Source organism: Habropoda laboriosa, unplaced genomic scaffold (assembly GCF_001263275.1).
Source record: "Habropoda laboriosa isolate 0110345459 unplaced genomic scaffold, ASM126327v1 scaffold223, whole genome shotgun sequence".
NCBI lineage: Eukaryota > Metazoa > Arthropoda > Insecta > Hymenoptera > Apidae > Habropoda > Habropoda laboriosa.
In genome coordinates, this window is record NW_017100362.1 from 679256 (window position 1) to 701304 (window position 22049).

Sequence of the window (22049 nt, forward strand, 5' to 3'; positions counted from 1 at the left end):
CCCCAAAGTTAGAATCTCCGTTTCAAAAAATTCTCCACAATCCTCGTCCACAAACAAACAAGAAAATCTGAAACACCGTCAGCGAGGCGTGATTGAAAAAAAGCAGCCACTCCTTCCAGCATCCCCGCTCACTTCCTTATCTCTCCAACCGCGAAATCCTCGAGTGATTCTCGTTCACGTTACACGACACGCGGATTCATCGAGCGGCCAGCAACCGTGAGAGGCAGCAAAGAGAGGCAAGACGCGGTAGAAAAAAAAGCAGCAAAGAGAGAGGGAGAGAGAAGAAAAAAAGGAACGTTGAAAAAAGAATAAAAAAAAAAGAAAATACAGGAGAAACAAGCACACAGAGAGGATGCAAGGTGGATGCACAGAGGTGGAAGAGGAGAGGGAGAGGGATGGGTGTCCCCCCGTGCAAGTGCACCGGGTGCATCTGTCGTTGACCCAGTGGCCGAGTTTCCCGTTTATCGGCCGACCTGGCGCAGTTGCGGCTGACTTTAAAGCCGTCGACTTCTCCGGAGATTTAAGCTCGATCCTTCCGCGAATTCGACGATTTTCCCCCAGCGTAAGGGAATTAGCGTGACCGAGGATAACACGCGAACGTTTCGATCGAATCGATGTACGAGAAGAGACGCCGATCCACATCGTGACGCCTGACCTATCTCGCGATCTGCCCTGCATCTCGATTGTTTCCCGGTACAGGTGAACTGGATACGCTGTGGTCTGTATTGGATACATTGCCGCGATACGCTTGTTGGTTATGTCGAAGAATATGTGATACTGAGGGTGCATACGGGGTGGCTTGGAAGTAAGGTAACTGTGAGCTTCGTGGGTTTGAGTAAAGAATCGTTTGGAACGTATTAATCGTTCCTTCTTATTAACATACTAGTTAAATCCATATTTCAGTCAGTTAGAACTTTACATATCTCCGAAGTAGATATTAAAAAATTAATTCAGAATCTTGCCTCATTTAAATCTGGAAAAGAAATCAGGCTAACCTTAAATGAACAAATGAATTGAATCTTAAACGAATACATTAAAGTAGGTACACAAATAATCTTGCCTTCTTTAAATCTATCATTCAACCCAAATTCAATTCACCAAGAAAAATAGAATGAAAAAGGAAACAGGCTGAATATTAAATGAAAAAATTGTCGCCTTCGAATAGACACAATATAACGAACCCCAAAAATAATCATCGAAGAGAGCTACCTTACCCAAAAGTCAATTCGAAAACAGAAAAAGTATCCAATTTCCTTTCGTTCTTCAAACGTTGTCGGCGCACGAAGGATCATTTCCACTAAAGGGACCACGGTTTCCTTCCCCGGGCGTAATTCTCCGTTTCACGAAATGGAAATTCTTTCAGTTCACCTGGTCGACAATGTCTGTGCAGAGAGTGACGGTAGAACGCTTCACGCCGGAAGCGTCAGTCAGCCGAGGGACAGGTTTAATTCGACGCTTCGCTCGACATCCTCTGAAGGAACGCTTTTAAAAATGTATCACCTTGGAGACAGGAGACGTAGGCCCCGGCGACAATATCAACTCACGTCATCCTTTTTACTCCGCGTTCAACGCACGGGAGAGCGAAACGCTTAGCTAGCTCGCGATCGACGGCGTTCAGCAATTAGGTAGAATTACTCCGCGTGGGTGAGGCGAAACGAAGCGTTTCGACTCGCTGGAAAACCGCGTGGGACGAGACAGTGTGCAGTGATCTACAAAGTAAACCTTAAACACTGTCTTCTACGTTTCCAGCGCGAGCAATTTATGGTACGTTGCGATTACACGTTTTAAGGGGACGCGTTTTGCCAGATTGTTTCAGCGAGACGTTTCCTGAAATGGAACGGTGATCAAACATTGTCTGACTTAACAGCATTTTCTCTGACGTTTATGCACTCGTTCGATATCCGTTTTTAAATAATAGAATTCGCAAGGATAAAAATATCGTTCCATTTCGGGAACATCGCTTAAAAGCTGTGTTGGAAACTTTTAAAAAATTTCCTTTCTTTTGTAAAATTGTAACGATTTTTTCTGTTCTGGAATTACAGGAGTACACCGGTGCGAGACACCCTGTATAATTGACTTAATTACTAGGTAAATTAGGCTGCATTTTTTATCAGTGAAAATAAAGAGAGAGAAAAAGAGGGAGTTTGACAGTTTGGTATGCGGTAACAGAAGAACAAGTAGATGTGGTCGATGATGATCGGACAAGCGGAAGATTATCGGGGATGCGGCAAATGGGTGAGGACGAAATCACGCGTGGTCGAGCAAGTAGAACGTGACTGTTCGTGTGCAGACATGCAGAGTAGAATCTTGTCTAGGGTCTGACAAGTGTAATATGCCTGATATAGTGTTGTAGCCCTATGCGAGGTCATGTACAACCTGACAGCAACAGGGAAATCAAGTAGACAAGTTTACTAGTGGAATGAACCTGTTGGTGGTCAGACACTTCAGAAAATAACACGAACTATTGCACATCTCTGTCATCCTCAAATATCTGAAGAGTTTTTCTTAAAGAACCACTTGACGCTGTTATCATTAATATTGCGTTATTTTTATCATAAATTTTGCAAAGAATCTCTATCTTAAATAGAAATTTCAACTTTCGATCGAAGTAATAATTAATCATCCGATATCTCCACTGTTTCAACGTGTGAGAAAGGAAACGCGAGACGTCGCGACACAGATCACTTTGAATTTTATTAAAAAGTATTCGCAAAAAGTAAACGACATCTTCATCAAAACTTCCTCCATCCTTGAGTTTGCCTGGGAATTAAAGAAGCAAACAAGAGCGAAGCAATCGTACACGTTAATCCCGCGACAGAATGGCCGGAAAGTTTACAATCCGACGAAGTTTCCATAGCACTTGAATTGGAGCAAGGACGTCCGCTGCGCGAACATCTGAATGTCTTCAGAGTACCGGGCAGGAAGCAATAAAAAAAAAAAAAGGAGAAAGAAGCAGAGTGAAAGAGAGGAAAAACTCACGGCAATTGTATCGCGGATATTGTGTCACACTTCGTGCACGATACCACTGCCGTGGTTCTATTTTGCTTCCGGTTCCTGAACCAGTAGATTCCATCTTGCTCTTTCCACTGGAATCGTTGCCTCCGGCGTGGGAGGAGCGGAGAATCCATCGAACGAACGTGGAAAATGTAGAAGGAAGTGGAAACTGTGAAATAGTACCTCGCGGAATTCTCTCTTACACTTTCGTGATACTTCGAATTTCAATTCTTCGAATCTTCTCTTCTTAACCGCGAATTTTAAATAGAAAGTTACATCGTAATTAAGATCGTATTTTAATTAAAATATTTCTGCGACACTTGAGGATTTCGAAGTAGGGACTATATTATCCGAACGAAGGTAATTATGTAATGGAAATATGAAGGGTTCAATTATTCTGAAAAATATTAATGCACATTTTCCATAAATTTTTCCTATTATCTTGAAACAATCTATTCTCATTAGACAAGTAGCTTTTTTCGTTCAGAAATTGTCTCTGTTTCAAAGGTCTTAAGTGTTGCAGAATCATTTCAATTTTTCCTACATTTTAGATACGTTATAAGAACAGATATCACCCTTATAATGTATTAGGTCTATGCAAACGTTTCCATCGCTTGTAAATCGGTGGCGTTAAAAGGCACTATACGTTTCTTTCCTTACTTAAATTTCCACAATTAGTATTTATGACATTACCACAGCTAATTCAATATACTGAATGTAGTATTAATATTATGTTACTGGTATTTTGCATTCTCTACTCCTCTCCTAAGATGTATCCAGTTCGTATATCGCTATTCTTTCTACCAAATCCTCCTAAAACCTACTCACAACCTGTTTGGAATAGCACTACCAAACAATCAACCCCCAAAATTTGAACGAAACACCACTAACAAGGGAACATCCCGAAGTGATAACCACCGACTTTGATGAAACTTTGGTATATAGTAATATGTATTTGACACATTCCTTTCTTTTATCGGTAATCATTCACAGTGAAGTGGTGAAAATCGCTCTCAAAGTTGGAGGTAGTAAATATACATATTTCTAGTCTAATATCTGGAAAACTATTAGAAATAGAGAAACAGTGTAAATCGACGAATTTTATATTTCTCAGCGACAAATTTAAGAAATAAAAAATAAACAATTTCGATCCAACATGTCCATTACCCTCATCTTCGAAGGCAATTTTCATCCCTTCGATGTGAACGCTTGTCGACACAAAAGAAGTACGTGTCGAATATTTTTTCGCGAACCACCATATACCGCAGTTTTCACCAAAATCGATGATTATCACTTCGCGGATGTTCCCCTGCAAGATCAGAGGATCAAAAGTTCATAAGAAGACACTCGAGGCAATTTGCTTAACGCCAAGCAAATCGACCGCTCGTTTCCTCGTCTACCGTCGAACGAGGAAGGAGGAAGGAGCAAGGGGAACGAGGAGGAGGTGGAGGAGGAGGGCTGTCGAAGGAGCAGCGAGGATTCGTTACGACTCGAAATCGTTGCTCGCTTGGAGAGGAGGCGCGCGTCGGATACAGGTCGTCGAAATAAGACGACCACTCGACGGGTACGCGCGAGGGGAACGAACCAAGTAGCTGGCAAAGTAGGTTGCACCCCGCGGTGGGTGGAAATCCAGCGGATTCAATGGCCGTACACCCCTCGATAGAAGTGGACGGTCTCATGTCAGTGGCCCCAGCTAGTGCACCATCATCCTGGGCTCGCACCTTTCGTCCTAGTTTCTCGTCGTTCTTACCCTCACCCCTCTCTCCTTCCTGCCACCCTTTCGTTCTGCTTCATCCCTTCCCCCACTTTCACCGTTCTCTCTCTCTCTCTCACTATGTGGGTGCATCGTAGATCTTTATCTGGCTGGCGTGCTCCTCTTTTCGTGCATCTGTCGTCTGTGCATTTGAATTCATGTACTGTGTGCATGTGTGTGATTTTCACTGCTTTGCTTTTTTGGTAATTTCAATTTTCTGGTTGGTTGGAATTTTTAGGGAAATTTTTCTGTTGTGTTGTTCAAGATCGGTCTATGAGGTCCTTATGATTGGTGAAGAAAGTTGATAATGAAAATTGAGAAGTATCGTGTAGCAATGTTTCCTGGAGTAGTACGTGAAAATGGAATATTGTTCGTTATGAATGATAAACAGTGGAAAATAGATCTCTTTAATTAATTGTATATAGTGTTTGATAATGTAAAGTTGAGAAATATTGTGTGAAAAAGTTTCTTAAAGTAGTATGTAGAAATGGAATATGGTTCATTGTGAATGATACAGTGGAAAATAGTGAATCTATTCGATTAATTGTATATATATAATATAGTATTTCATAATTTAAGATCGAGAATTATCGTATAACAAAATCCCTTAAAGTAGTATACGAGAATGGAATATTGTTTACTGTGACTGATGTAGCGAAAAATGCTAGATCCGTTAAATTAATTTGACAATTTATTAACGAGGGACTAACTCAAGTACTACGATTTGTAATGTTACACGAAACATTAGGTCACCCCATAAGTTCGTGTCAAAAGCGAAAGATATTTTAATGAAAATCGAAAGAAGTTTTTTAATGGCTCTATCAAGAAAGTGGGCAGAAGTTGTGGGACGAGAAGGCGATTACGTATGTTCGTCAAATTTAAAAGTATCTACCTTTGAAATATTCATATAAATTTCGGTAGAAAATTCTACACAAATTTATGGGATCACTTAATACACAGCTTGGGAAGTTTTACTACCTTTATAATGATCGGTCTTCTTTTTTAACGAATTTTGGTAGAGACTAGTTAGTCAGATGTAGTACTATAACGAACAATCCCCTTCGGTCAATCGTCTGTCTTCTTTATTACTCAATTTAAATGTTCCTCACTTTTTGCAAAAATTTTCTGCATCACCCCCCTCTTCGACACTCTCTGTCATTTTAAAAAGTTTTGCGAGCTCACGTAGAATGCATCAATTTCTACTTGCGGCAGCAGTCTTGGACTGCAAACGAGGCTGACCAGACGATTTCTCTTCCTCCAGTTGAGCAGATCTTTTTACAGAATGCTCGGAAGATTGATGCTCGCTGATGGTCCAAAGAGGGAAATGGAAATTTCGACGTAGTCTCGGTTAAAAGGGAAGGGATTTGAATGCTGTGATTTTGCACGTGAAGGGAAATCGTGGTGTATGTGGAGGGCATTATATTACAGGTATTTTACGTGGATGGATTTTCTCGCGAATTTTCGAGTGGAGAACATTCGTTCACGGGCTGCTTCGTTTTCCAGCCAGTTTACCCCGGGAACCTTAATTAGCGGACTAAGCGCCATCAGTTTTTACGGTCCTCGAGGTCCTCCAACGAACACCTTTAGTCTCGTTAACTTCCCTACGAAATTTTCCCTACCGAACAATGTGTCAATTTGCTTACAAACGGTATTATCAACTTCTACTACCACACTTTCACGAATACTTGCCCGCCACAAATATTCATTCACCGGATCCTCTTATTAACCCTTTGACGACGACGGACTAGTATATGCGTTCACAAAAAACTACGAAGGCAACCAGTAAACTCGTATATTCTTTTAATTTTATTTTAAATTTCAGGAAAATATGACTTCGATGATGAAAGAATTAAAAAAAAACATTACTGTGAAAAATATAAATTTTTAAATAAATAATGAATTGTGACCAAATGCTTTTGAGGACCAAGTCATATATTGTACAAGTAATATATATATATTTATTTATTCAGCCTCACAGCCATGAATTTGACTTGGTTTACAATAACCCACGTTTTATAAAACCATCTTATTCTCTCTCTCTCTTCCCTCTCTACTACCTTATCACCCATTAATTGTTACCCCTCCCTTATACTTTAATATTCTCTTTGGTGTTCTTAGCCACTCTCTCTTTTTTCTTTTCTTTTCTTTTTCAGCTTCTCGAGCCACTCTACAATCTTTCTATCCTGTCTCCCACTCGCTACGTCTTCCATCCTGATATCCCTGTTATTGTACAAGTAATATAATTAGTTAGTTGATATCCAACTTTATTCCTCAATTTTATTTTCCTAACACGTTGAATCTTTTTTCTTAACGTTACTGCAAAAAACATCAGTTTGAACAAAATGGAAATCTTTGCGGCTTAGTATAATAAATATGCAAGCACTTTTCGGTCGTTCCAATTAAATCAAGCATTAGCATGACAAAATATCGAGACCATGCACATTCACGTTGCACTGATTACAACATTTCTATATAGAAGAAACAATCCACCATCCTCCGAGCAATATTTCCCCGGTAAACCGTGCTCCTCCGTCACTTCTATCTTCCTTCTCCCATTCATTTTCCACACTCCCCATTTTTCCCCCACTTTCGTCCATTCTCCTCCTCGAGAAGTTTCACCATTGGAGGAGGCATTGTCTCGCGGATAGCAAACACCTTCAGCTTCGTGTCCTTTCATGCAGGAACTTCTGGCCCGCCATTGTGGCGTCTTTTCGTGGAAGTTTCGCCCGAACAAGCTGGTCGCTCAAGTCTATGACGATGCTAAACCCCCGAGGTGACGGGATAATCTCGGTGTCTTCACGGAAGCGAAAGTTTTCCCTGGCCAAACATCAACCAGGAAATCTCGCGAGCTATCTTATATCCAACAGGGGTGGGAAACAATTCTGTGTTACAACGATTCCGCCGGAAGCTCCAACGATCCACGCGACTCGAATTATTTAATTCCATCGCGAAACGTTTCTACCGAGATCGTTATTAAATCCCGTCCAAACATCGTCGAGATAATTGGAAAAATTCCCGACATTTTACACTTATCTCTCCATCCTTAATCCGGAGAAAATAGAACGAATTAATTATTCCCCTTCGTGTTCCCATAAATGTCCAGTTTCAACGGAATAAACTCTAACTCCTATCGAGTCCCAATGTGGGATGAAAATTTTCACTCGAGTCGACGAAAAAAAACCATTAAAACGCACGGTTGAATACAGATTTTCTCCATTTAAAGTTTGCCAACCAGCGGTATATCCATTTTATTCACAGGAATAATGTTATACGACCAAAATTGAGTCAACACGATGAACTCGTGATGCAACCAGCCTGTCTGTCATGCGTCAATTTCACGTTTCAGATCATTTTAACGCCCGTTGTCGCTGTAAATTATTGTACTACGTCTTCTACATTCGAAACATTTGGGCCACCCTGTATACACGATATTCCGCGATTTTGTTAACTCAACGGATGCCTGGTCAAATATGACCCAATACTAAAATCGTTTTTAATCCTCCTAGACACTATACTGTTTAAAATTATACAAATATTTATAATACGAGAAGAGGAGAATTATGACTCTGTTTCAAGAGATGACGGTGATCCGTCTGAAGGTTAACGAAGGAAATAGTTTTTCGTCGGTCGCGACATCGTTGAAATTTTGAAGCAGTTTCGTTTCAGCGAATTTTCGTTTTTTCTCGGGCGAGAAAGAAATTTCTCGTGCAGATTAGCCTCCAGTTTATGCACTTTGTCCGAGGTGGTGTTATCTTTTAAAGAGATGCTAGCTCCCGTTGATTGGGGAAATTGTTTCGCATTAAATATGCAGGTTCCTTTGTTCCAGGACAACATCGGTCGAGCGCGTTTTGTATTTTTGATCGAGTTCGGAACTTCGATTAGGCTTCCGAAGATTCCCTACCGGAGCTCCGTGAATAATAGACGAACGGTCCGTGTATGTAGGACGGCTTGTGATATTTGACGTGAAATTTTCAAGTTGAAAGAGGAATTTTTTTGAAATTAGAGAAAGTATGAATGTCATCTTTGGAATTTTGTTAGGTAAAAACGGTTTAAGCTATCACTTTGAAATTTTGCACATATCTTCTCATGCTATATAAATTTTTTCAAAGAAATTTGCGTAATAGTTACGAAGATATAATGTATTTTTCCTACATAGCGTTCGTATTTTTTATACGACGTTGCCATTGCCGAAAATTTAGAATGACAAAAGTTAGAAAAAAAAATATTTTCTGTCTGCCTTTGAATTAGAAACAATATTAAAACTTGACAGAATTGCAATAATTGGAAAAGAAAGAATATTCTTTATATTACCCATTAAAACATAAGAGAACTATAAGAGTAACTGTACAATATCTGTATTTCGTTCCTTCAACTGTGATTGTAGCGAAAATTTTCAGAAGAAGCATGTCAATTCATAGGTAAAAGTGTCTTCCAGCTCTCATTGCGTGGTCAAAGCGCGAAAGCTACACGCCGCGCGCAAAAACGGCTCGTAATGGATGAAAAATGGCCGGGAAATGATCGCGATCTTCTGCCGCGAAAGACACGGGGCGAAGATGTAGAGGGTCGTAATAAATGCGAGGGACGTTGAACGGCCGATAAAGACGATCGAGCGTTTCGAAGAAACCGTAAAGGTGACTTTTATGTACGCCCAGCGACATCGAATCTTCGCCTAGGGAATTTCCGCCTAGGGGAAAACGAGCAGCCCGATATTTTCTGCTTCGAGGACAACACGGCTGATAACGATGACCCTGGTCCATTGAAAAATAATTCTCCGTTGGAGGGTTGTAATTAATCGTTCTTCTGGTCACTTTCTTAACTTAATTATTTGGTGAAATAAAAACTGAATGTACGATATTGCAAAGTCTGTTGTTAGATTATTTAATGAAAAGTTTCAAGGATATTCTCGGAAGGTTTTGCTCCTATTCTCTTACAATTGCTACAATTTTGTCAATTTTTAATGTTTCTTTAATTTATTCTTGGTGATTGCAATATTACGGACACTACGTATGAAAAGTATTATATCTTTGCAAGTACTGCGTAAATTTCTTTGAAAAAATTCGCATAGAATGAGAAAGCATGTACAAATCTACGTACGAAATTTCAAATTGATAACTTGAGTGGTGTTTACTTCATAAAGTTCCAAAGATACCATATTTCGAAACCTGTCCATACTTCTATTTGGTAAATCTCCTCTTCAATATTACAAAAAAATAATTTTCTTTAAACTAACAAATTTCCGCCAAACTGTTCATTATAGTTTCAAGTCTCTTACCCAGCACAAGCAAATTTTCTTCACCAATATCTATTACTGCGTATGATTGTACAAACATCCGGTGTACAACCCTTAGCAGCTAAAGTGTTAACGAACCCATGACATTCTTCACATTTAAACTTCCCTTTCCCCATTCCAATTTATCGATAAAAAATTCTGTCAATCCATTCAGGCTTACACTCTGCACCAGAAAAAAAAAGAAAAAAAAAATAGCCACTGAAATCACTGAAAAAGCAGTGTCCAAGCTGCAGAACCGTAACGTTCTATTTTGTTCTAGGAACAAATTGCTCGAGGAGCGATTTAGGTCAGCTAGCTTTGTTTCACGTGTGAGCCTAACGTAGCTGGGGAATATGTGGTTGCTATCAATATATACGTTTCAGTCAGGATACGTTTACACCGTTGATATTCGATATTTCGATGAAAGCCAAAAAGAAAGAGGACAAGAGCAAGACAACCGAATTTCAGCAGCGAGAAAGAGTCTGTAAAAGCGGCATATCGAGGGAAGAACTTTCGAAGGCCATCAGCATCAATCTCGAGGTAGCTATTCGGCTCGAATTCGCGCCGATGAGTAATCCTAAACCACCAAACAAACTTCTGACCCGTGTCGGATGCCAGCCACTCCCTTTCTTGCTCGTGTGTTTTAGCCACGATGGCGTCGTACAAAAGCTGGCTGCAGAGATTGCTTGGTTCAAACTATGTACTGACAACCCAGCTCCCATTTTTAGCACTAGATACCTAATGTTGTTACATTCGCCAATTTGAAGGGTATACCTGAAAAATCCTTCTTTTTTCTTACTATTTTCAACGCACTCAATATTTAAATATTTAATTAACTGTCATTTCTTCGCAAATGTTCCTAAGTTTTTTCGTAAAAGAATTTGTACGATGCCCGACTCGTGAACGAGACTGGGTTCAGCTCGAACTCGGTTAGTATCGTTGCGCTCCCGGTGCGTTAATCCCGGAAGGGCGAAATTCTAGTAGTTGGTGTGGTGATGGTGAATAAGAGGTTTCCCCCCGTAAGAATATTTTTGAACTCTGTTTATTTGTGGTGGTGCGTGGGTATATATATTAGGTCGGTGTATGTTGCGATTGGTTGGACGTTGAAAAATGCGAAGGTGTGATTGGATATTAGGAAACTAGCGGAAGGAGAACGTGAGGGCGAAGGTGGTGTGCAAAAGTTGAAATAATTTGGGGAAAACCCGGAGAGGGGAAAGGGATAGGAAACATGACCAGGATGCGACTTGAACTGCTTTATGGTAGGGAAGGAATTTATTAGGGGCTAGGAAGACGGCTGGAAAGGACTGTTTATTAATTTATGACGTGTTACTGGCTGGTGGGCTGCGCGACCGGACAGAATTATTCGGCAATTTTGAGAGATACCGATGATGATTTGGATTCACCTTTGCCCAAATATGAAAAATTCTCGCCTGACGTGTACATTATACATTTTGTTTAAATAAATTGCGACGAATTGTGAAATTATTAAATCCATCATCTTGATGGGTTTTGGTGTACTTTGGTAAATTAGAGTGGTGGATGGAAAAGGATTTTTTCGTCTCGACAAAAGTCAACATACGTTCCAACAAAAGTAACATAATAATTTCTATAATTTAAAATAAATCTGAAATGTATCGTTTTGACAAGTTTGGTTCTTTTAATGTCAAATTTCACGCAGAAATGTAATCTTCTTCGCGTTATCATTTTCATCAGATTTCGATGTAACATCCCGATATTCTCGAGATGTATTTACATATGGAATACTTCGGAAAATGCAGAAGTAGAAAATTAATTTTTTGGCAACTTTCCAAGATGAAAGACTCGAAGAGTGAAATAAACGAATTGGTGTGAATTTCTTTCGGAATTTTCACTGATGATTTTTCAAGAATCACGACGATCGGAGAAACGAACAGGCACGCATGTCGGTCGATTACAGTTGTAATTTGGCGGAGGCGCTTATTGAGCCGTGTAAAATTTGATGCACCTGTTGATATTAACGCAACGCGGGGATTAAAGCGATCCGTTGCTCGTCAAAGGGCGAACGCCTCGCTACGAACGACCGTGTGAAATGTCAAACACGAAACGAATATCTTCGAAACGTTCGGCAGGCGTTGGCTGATTTAACGTTGACTGGGCTACTTGCGCGAATCGACCGCTGAATTTTCCATTCGAATCTCCTCCCTTTTGCAACAGATTGGAATATTTGTGCTGTAAACCCGACACATTCGATTTACATTGTTAATTGGTACCGCGTAAATCGCGGAATTCTCATGGAAATTCAAGAACGCGTCAATTGGAAAAATTGTTTCTGTGAATTAACCAAGTCATACACGCTGGACGCAGAAAATAATTAACTCAATCTGTATCCACTGCCCGTATTAATCCTTTCATTCACAGATAATTTAACAGCTGTGAAAGACGTCTTCATGGTTCGTTTAACTATATCGACAGACGAAATTTTTCGTGCAATTTGTATGCAATTCTAGAGTTAATCAACTTTTCTGTATTTAACTCTTTCTTAACTGAATTACTATTTTGAAGAATTTATTTATAGAATTTAATTTATTAAGTGATCATCGTGTATACAGGGTGGTGTCTCAGCTGATTTTGACATCTTGATTTTCTCGTTATTATTACTCGTAGCGGAAAATGTTTCAGATGAAATTTAAACAGCGTCGAAGGGGGCATATTCTGGTGTTCTTAATTCTTTCACGAGTGGAAAAGCTTCACTTTCATCCGAAACATATTTCGCTTTGAGTAATAATAGCGAGAAAATCAAGGTGTCAAAATCAGCTGAGACACCCAGTATAATGCGTACTAAATTGAGATTCATTCTTGTTCGAGTACTCAAGTAGGGCAAATGCGTCCAACCGATCACGAAAGGGTTGAATGCAATGCAATAGATTGCAGGGAAAACGGAAAGGATAATGGAGAAATATTCTCACTTTCTTCTCTATTTTTCTTCATTCTAAAATTTACATTATAGAAAAAAAAAATTATACGTAACAAAATTCCAGGTAAAATATATATAATACGGTCACGAAAGGGTTGAATGCAACGCAACTTATCGCAGTGAAAACGAAGGGGTTGATGGAGAAATATTCCCACTTTTTCCTAATTTCAATATTCGTATTACAGAAAGAGCGATAAAAGAATCTAAGAAGATTGCACGAAACAAAATTTCAGATTACAATACATGTAAATAAACGAAACGGAACGTTGGCGATTGGACGACGTCGACGAACCGACGGTGATTCGTTCGTCGATCGAAGGATATCGTCGACGTTGAACATTTCACTGTCGGATAAAACGCGCCACGGTGGACAATTGCTATTTACTTTTGCGAGAATACCTTTTTGCTTGGCGGGGTAACATCAACGAAACGGGTCACCAGATGGAATTCGATTAGCGCCGCTAATTGGGCGCGCAGTGTCGTCTAATTAACTAGGAAATTAATACCGTGTCGATGCACCGTTCCTTCTTTGATAACGGCTTCAAGAATATTTGCCATACAAATTGTGCGTGTAACGTCGCGAATTTCCGCAACGTGACAATCAGATGTCGAACGATGATTCTCAAATATCAGGCGATACCGGTTGAAAAAACATTCCAGGATAAACAGGGCACACTTCTCCGTTGCGAGCGTAAAGAAGCGGAATCTTTTTCACTCCTCCGTTGAGAAAACACAGAAACGGCCACGCAAGGACGCACAAATGATCGCGAGACCTTTTTTATTTTCACCTTGAGTCAGCGGAAAAGTGTCTACGACGTAGAAACGTTTACTGGAATCCAAACCGGGGGTGGATAAGGGGTGGTTAGGTGGCGTTGGTTCAAGCGGAACGAGGGTCCCGGTGACAGACAGAAACACTCACACGTGTCACGCAGAAACAGACCGTCTGGCGTGATGGATCGTTAAATTGTTATTGAACGTACACATATGTTTTCTTTTTTTTTTTTTACCTACGTCCGTTTATCGTGGGCAATATTGTCGATAGAAATTGCTAATCGACTATGAATGTCACGTTCCCTTCTTTCTTTATTGCCGATGCCACTCTGTCGGAGGTGAACAGAGAGGACAGGTTAAGGGATCAATGCTTGCTGAACGTCTGACGAAGATAAATTCACGAGATTGGCTTGTGGTTTTAATGTGGGTGGAAAATTCGCTCGAGTTACTTAAGTTATTACTGCGAGTCGAGTGTCAGAAAGGAATGATTAATACGTAAATTAATTCACTTTGAAATTTCCGTTCGTAATGTTGAAAAGTGCAATCGCTGGGAACATCGTACTTTCGTATCGCGATAAATTTTCAAAAAAATTGCATTTATAAACTTAGAAAAGAAAGTTTTTCAATTTTTCAACAGTGAAGCGACTTACGGACCACCCGGTACATCGACACGAAAATACAAACTACCCCTCCAAACAGTGTCTTTGACCACAAACATTTCACAAGCACAACAACAGAAGGGTTGAAATGAAGTCGAATTGCTGAGAAAGCCAGGTCGAAAGTTCGGTGAAAATTAAAGGGCAAATATCCGATCGATCGAGAATTCGAAAGAGAGGATCCGATCGAGTCCATCGAGTAAAGCATCGGCTCTATTGATCGCCAATGTTAACGCACACCATCGCACAGGGTGGCGCAGAAACACGCGAGAGGGGTGTGTTTCCTTTGCTGGACAAAGCACGCAGTTCCACTCGAGGCACACTTGCAAACTCCTCGGAAAATAATAGGAGATATTCGTCGATAGATAATGCGTCAGGGATATGAGTTTACTTACGAAGTTTGGCTGCCGTCAACGTCGACCACGAAATTCCTCGTGTTTCCTTGAAATCCGGCTGGTCAGCTTCAGTGGAGACTTGCACGGGGTGTCGGTGTTAAACGGCCATGTTGCTGGAAATCCACCGCCCTCTGGCTGCTGTTCGACGAAATGTGGATCCCTTCCACTTCGTCCCTCTTTTGCTTTCCGTTCTAGCGCGCTTAAGAACGCGACCGAGTTTCCCCCATTTTTTGCTCAAGATGATGCTTTGTAATTCGAATGATTTGCGTCGGTAATTTCAAGCGTATCAAAGGATCGTACGAATTCAATATTTTCAACAAATCTGACTTGTGTTCAAGGGAGTATGTACTCTGATGATCCTAAAAATGGAAGAAAAGTTTGGAAATTTTTTTCACAGGTGACTACTGAATGAAAAGTTTCAATTTTTCCAGAGGATGTAAGCGTAAGTTTCAGCTTTTTTCTACAATTTTTAGAAAGTGAAAATGTTACAAAATGGAGGAGCTATTGTGAAACTTCTTCTGCTAGAATATCAATTGCTGGCCGCCACCCCGTCGGCAAAGACTGGAATGCCTGAAACACAACATTTTTTTTATTTACAGCGGGTGAATAAATTATTAGAGCCGCAATTGTGTTTGTGTAGAAATAAAATTACAATATCAACGTTTTCGCAACAGATCATTTTTAATTAACGATTCTTCACTGAAGATACACAAAACAGTTGAACTTAACTTAGGTAGTTATGATAAATACTGTATTTGCGTCGCAGCGTCGACGGTTTGTTGGCGACGATTAAACGACGCGGAGGAAAACTTCACTCGATGAAGTCCCAGTCGAAGGTGTGGAAAGTGGACTGTATTTGATTATTGAGTGATACGAAATATATTTTGTGTGAATGCACCAAGGGTACAGTTGTGTCTATGGTTACGATGTGAATCCGTGTATGGTAAGCTACGAAGTGTCCGCGTCGTCCCCTACGAAGTCCTACTTAAAAACTTAAGTAACCCCCTTTTCCTGCCCTTCTCAGAGCGGGGGTGAGGGCACTAAGTATGGGAGGGGATTTCTCGAAGGTTCGATGGGTCGCGGAAAATTCCTCCAGGTTGACTCTTAACTACAAGGACCGTTATACACATGTGTTAGCCGACCTTTCGGAAATACCGAGTTTATGACCTGGTCGGTTATTAAGATGAGCGAAACGAAATTCTAAAGCTATTGTGTAAAAACTCGAAATGATTAAAAATACCTTTACTATCGCGAAGGCACAAATTGCCGGTTATAGAAAAAATAAGACTCTGAAACTATTAACGAAAAATAAACACGAAAATAAACTGTCTGTCACGTCCATGTCATAAACTAACCTTCGAGAATCTTTAATTACGGTATTCCGTATCGGACGGAACAAATACAGTTAAGAAGTAAGAATAAAGTCGGTATTTGGTAGCGCTACCTTTTACTGCAATTACAGCCTCGATTCTTTTCTCCACACATTTTAAGTAATTTCCTATGCATTATAAGTAGTAAAAACACTGCAACGAAACTATATCACGTGGTTCTCAAGTGGTTGCCAAGTGTATATTTGCAATTTGTAAACATCAACGCTTCGTAAAAAAAGTAATAAGAGTTCGGTATAACTAGGTTTGCATCTGGAAATTAATTATAACGTAAAACTGTCAATTTCTTACAGGTGGTTCTAATAATTCGATCACCCCACTGTATAAATAAAAATGCATTACCTACAATGTAGAGTACGATGTTTTCGGTATGTCAATTGTTTAATTTTTTGAAACCGTTTGAAGTTAACTTTTGTTTGGCAAAAGTGGTTTTTCCGATTTAAACTCCCACCATTTCGATGATAATCGAAAAACCGTAAGCTGCATTGTAGATGATACATTTTTATTTATAAATCAACAAGAATTTCTCATTTCTGATGTTCCAATCTTTACCGACGATGGCGGCCGCCAATCGATGTCTTAACAGAAGACGTCTCGCAATTAGCGAATAATTCCTTCATTTTGTAAAATTTTTACTTAACAAAAATTGCAGAAAGAAGCTGAAAGTTGCATTTATATTTTCTGGAAAAATTAACACTTTTCATTTAGTAGTTCCCTATAAAAGAATTCCCAAACTTTTATTTTTACATGCATCAGAGTGACGTATTCCCTTAATTTCTTGACTTGTAATCCTTTTACTGGTTATGCAAGCAAGCGTCAGATTTGATAAGAAAAGTTACTGTAATTTCATGGAAACGGAAGTTGTATATGAATTATGTTAGAATTTGTCAAGTGTGATCGAAGGATGTCTGAGTTAGAGCGATAGAAGTGTGAACGAAGTATTTCGAGTAGAATATCAGAGATGTGAAAGAAGAGTGTTTCGGGTGAGAACAAATTGCTACCTCAGGATTCACGTAGACGTGACTAAATGTTTTTTAAGAATGCCTGAAACGAGTGAGAAGTGTAGAGTAATAGAGCGAGAGGGAATGCGAGGGTGCAAGTATATACGCGAACGTGAGAATAACATTGTGGGTAACCAGCGAGTACATTTATTAATTGGGTTAATAAATTTTGTTATTAAAATTACATTGTATCTCTGAACCACTCACGGCGGGATTTGCCTTCAAATGATTCTTACGGTATTGTGTTGCACATTATCTACACTTGGTAATTGTCAGTCTTAGAAATTAAAATGAACTTTATTACTAACATAACTAATTTTGTCGCATCTTGGCCAGAGTGCGTGTCACGAGACTGACTCGTTGCAGGGCAAAGGGTTAAATGCGTTAAAAGTCGAAAGGGTTAAACGCGTTAAGGGTTATAAACTGCATCGTGTTGAACTTTTTTGGTGAATTTGGGAATACGCAGGAAAAGGTTGCCAGATGTTTCTCCTTCTTGAATTTTTCGTATGGAAAGTTCGATCAGACGGGTAGAATAAAAGTTTCTTTTGCTTGCCATTTTGGCCATACTCGTCGACAATGGACGACGGTGTCCCTAGCGACTTATGCCTGAAAGTTTCTGTCTGGCTTTGCCGGCTCGAAGAAAGAGGCGCCGAAACACCGGCTCAGAGTTTTCAATAAAGCAATTGGCTTTGAAAAATGGACAAAGGCGAGGAACGATTCGTGTCGAATTTCTTTTCTCGACCAACGATTTGATGTATCGTTTCATCTTGTTGTTTCTGCGTCGCTCGTCGTGCTTTGTTACTTGTACGCAGCGATCGGGCAATTGAATGTCACTATTGTCCAATAAGAACGTTATTTCTTTGTATTCTTTTTGCATTTTGACATTTCGATATGACGCAGTTGCAGAATTGAACGGAACTATCAAAGAAAAGTACGGCAATAAAACCGAAATGAAAGCATAATTACAGCGGAAACAAGAAATTCTTCTTTATTACCTTTCCTATTCATTTTTTTAGGATGATTCTCCGTACGACTGACTTAATATTGACTCGTATCACTTGCAGGGGATAAAAATTATTCAAATCAGACTCTGTCGAATAAAACTCTCACTCCTTCGTTAATTAATCGTCCCTCTTCTTAAACAACGCCGAAATTACCCAACATTACTCTGTACATGTCTGACATAATATTAACTCGTACTACTTGCGAAAGATTAAAACCACTTTTATCAGATTTTTCCAACGAAAACCGCCGTTCCTTTTCTTTTCAATTTTATCGAAGAAGAGTGTATACTTTAATATTGGGAAAAGTCGTGTACAATTATTGGTATTGCAGATTATACGAGGGAATTATAGCGCTAAAGTGTTTCAGTGGTTTTGCGGAAAAAATTCGCGTGGATTTGCATCGGCCGTTTGACTCACTCGACCCCGGTGGAACTTTCGGAATATTCAGCGAACGTTTGAATTATGCGTTTTCAAAGGAAGCCTCGCCTCGTCTACCTTCTTATCTTTCCCTTTTTTCGCTTCTCTCCCTCTATGCTTTCTCCTCTCTCATTCAGAATCTCCTTTGGCCGCGAATGAGGAAAAAAAAATCTCAAGACGAAGCGCGGTACGCGCGTGAATCGGCGAATGCGCATCCTTTTTAATTAAAAAGAAAATAAAAAAAGCTCCGCGCGTTTTAATTAAACAAAATCTCCGCGATGCTTATTCAGAGAGTAATAACTGGACACGGGCCTCCAAGTCTTTCAGCGCTCGTAAATGGCCCCGAGTCAGCCGCAACTTTTGCATAAACACATCTGTTCCGAGCGGAAGAATCTTAAATTCGATCAGCCGAAAATTGCTATCCTCTCGTCGAAGGTAAATCCGGCAAAATTGTGGAAAAAAGGTAAACGAAAATATCTGTGAAAAAGAAGAAAGATTTCGTTTAATATTATCGTCGTGTTTTGTCTGCTCGAATCGATTCGACGTCTTGCTTAGAAGTCGCTGAAGTTGCACAACAAACACACTTGTCTTAACCCCCCGAACAAAATGCAACATCCTTTTCCGACTTTCTTCGTCCATCGGCCAGTTTAACACCACACTATTTCTCAGCTTTCCGCGAAGCAAAGTGATTTACGTTAATAATCCTCGTTTTCTGTTCACTTCGCCACAGCAGAAGGAAATATCGAATTACTTGTAAAGCATGTATAAAATTAAAAGAATTTTCCTCTATTATTAATATAATGTATATACAATGTTTTAATTAAAATTTCTTTACTCACGGCGAAGTAATTACTTTATTATCATCATTCGCGGACACTTGAAACTAGCAGCTTTCATGATTAACTAACAATATTGAATTACTGTGCACGAGTGTGTACGAAATCAAAGAACTGTTGCTCCGCTGTCTTACGCGACGCGTATAAAGTATTTTCAATTAAAATTCAGTTTATCATTGAATTATCGTCTTTCACAGATTCTTCGATGTGTCAAAGACAAAAACAAACGCAACGGAAGCATTCAATCTGAACGTGACGAACTATAAACAAGTAGAATTACCCTAATCCCCGCGTTATACGCTGCAAAAATCTCGCTGCCAGGCTCCCAAGGTGGAAATAAACACCGTATATACTCCGAATCCTCTGACGGTCTCTCTCGACTTTCATCGCCTACGACGAGCACCTGCAGTGAAAGCCTTTTTCTCACCGACGCGCACATACACTCACGCCCCAGTGGAAAACCTCTGTCTAGTACAGAACACTTGTGCGTGTGTGCTCCAACGACGAGTACTTCCCTGCGCAAGATTTTTTCCGCCGTCGTGGCGAATTTCGTTTCATGGCATATGCACGAAAAAACCGGGAAAAGGGAGAGAGAGGTAGAGAAAGAGAAGAGACAGGGGAAGAAAGAAAGAGAAGGGAGACAGAGAGAGAAAAAGAAAGAGACGAGGGACAAAGAGAAAAAAGGAGGTGAAATACAAAGAGAAAGGGGAGAAAAGAAAAGCAGAGGAAGAAAGAGACAGGGAGAGAAAAAGAGAGAAGACAGAGAGAGAGAGAAAAGAGAGACAGAAGGAAAGAGAAAAGGGAGGAAGACGGCTGAGTGGCCGGAAGAGTCGCGGTACCGAGTGCTCTTCCGGCCTGTTATAATTAATACGACCTCATCGATCTCGGGGCCGTGGCTCTATCGTCGCGCGAGCCACTTTCTTTTCGTAGTTTCGCGAGGTCCGCGAATTTTTCTGCCCCCTCTCGATGCATCCCATCCCCTCTTGTGCCCTTCTGGTGTGGACCGACGCGAAAAGGTCAATGGGCCGACGTTCGAGAGGCTGGAAATGTAGGGCAAAGCGGACTGGGGGTGAGCCCCGGACACCCAACGCTCCTGTGTGTACCTAATTCGTACATTAATTCCGCGGGTAATCGAGCAGGTGGTGGATCACGGAACGTGGTGTGTCGGCTTTTCACAAAGATCGAAATTCATCGATTTTTTCCTCCTTTTTTTCAAATTCCGTTTTGTCCGAATGTACTCTGCGGAGGACTACAGGGCAGAGAATGCATAACAGTTTGGAACGTTTCAGTTTGTACGTTAACACGACGGAGAAATTAAATTGGTTCAGTTCGTTTCTCCTGTTTCTTTTTATTTAACGTCCATGGGTGACTATATCGAATTTGCAATTTCTCCCCTCCTTACATTAATTCTACTAACTTTTACTGCCGTTGTTATTATTAATACACCGGTGAACCCTTTTAGTAAATTATTTACGATATTTACATCAAAGTGTTTCTATCAAGGGTGAAAGGTGTGCAATTACGATGCTAACGATTCTTAGACACGGCGGTGGTGATTTTTCACCTTTAAATTAATCAGAGTAATTAGATCGTTTATTCCAAGTTTCCTTCTTATTAAACGTAATATAATTACGTCACGGTTAATTCCGTTACATTGTAAGTGTGCACGAGTCGTGTAGAACTCGTTCACGCGTTCAATTTTCGACGATCGGCTATCGTCCGGCACGTGGCAAACGGTCCACGTGGATTTCAGGACAAACGTGCGAGTACACGAGGAAGACATAACGGGGGAACTTGAATGTGAGCTACTGGGATGTAACAAATGAAGAGATAATTTGATTGAATTAACCGATTATCGATTCTACGAATAAACCACTGTTTGGAACTTTGTTAAGACTGAAACTGGCGGAGAATAGTACTCTAAATATTCTGCTGAATTTATTTCTACCATCCACCTTTCACACTCCATCATTTTGCAAAAATGTAACTACAAGTCCGAACAATTGCGCGTACAGAAATTCTTCCAAAAAAACCACTATCAATTTATTTCAATTTATTTCACTCGGCTCAGAAAAAAAGGGAGTAAAATAGAACTACCTTGCGCGGCTCGTACATCAGACTGATCGTTCATCGCAGAAATTATGTGCAACGATGATTCTATTTATCAAAGGAAGAGGAACAGCGACAAGAAGTTCTAACCTAAAAATGAACGAGAAAATTCCTTCAAATAATTCCACAATAGAAGGTCAAATACTGGAAAATGGTTCAGATTAGGTTTTATTCACCAGCTAAAATATAATACTAGCCGGTGCAATGATTAACAAGCTTCACGCGACAGCTCGCTAGTCTGAAACACAATCGACCTCCGACTGCTCCATTCATCCGTACGTCAAACAGCCATGTTTCATTTCACCGCAGAAAAACATCGATATATTTCGATCAAGCACACCTTTGTCTACCTCTCCTTTATTTATTCATTTATTCGTTCGATTATTCATCGAAGACACAAAGTGCAATAACAAAAAAAAAAAAAAACGTAACGATATTGAAGTTAACGAAAGACTCAGAGAAACTCATCTTTAAAAAGATTAACGAAAATAAAAATTTCTAGC

At 40.0% G+C, this 22049-nt stretch overlaps 1 protein-coding gene across 1 annotated transcript in view; it reads right to left on the minus strand.

Moving 5' to 3' along the window:
- LOC108574731 (splicing regulatory glutamine/lysine-rich protein 1-like) overlaps positions 1-14893 on the minus strand; it is an 18154-nt gene extending 3261 nt beyond the window's left edge. Inside the window, exon 1 of the mRNA XM_017937364.1 lies at positions 14792-14893. The gene's annotated coding sequence lies outside the window, so the exon portion shown is untranslated. The remainder of the gene's footprint in view (positions 1-14791) is intronic.
- Positions 14894-22049: the final 7156 nt, after the last annotated feature.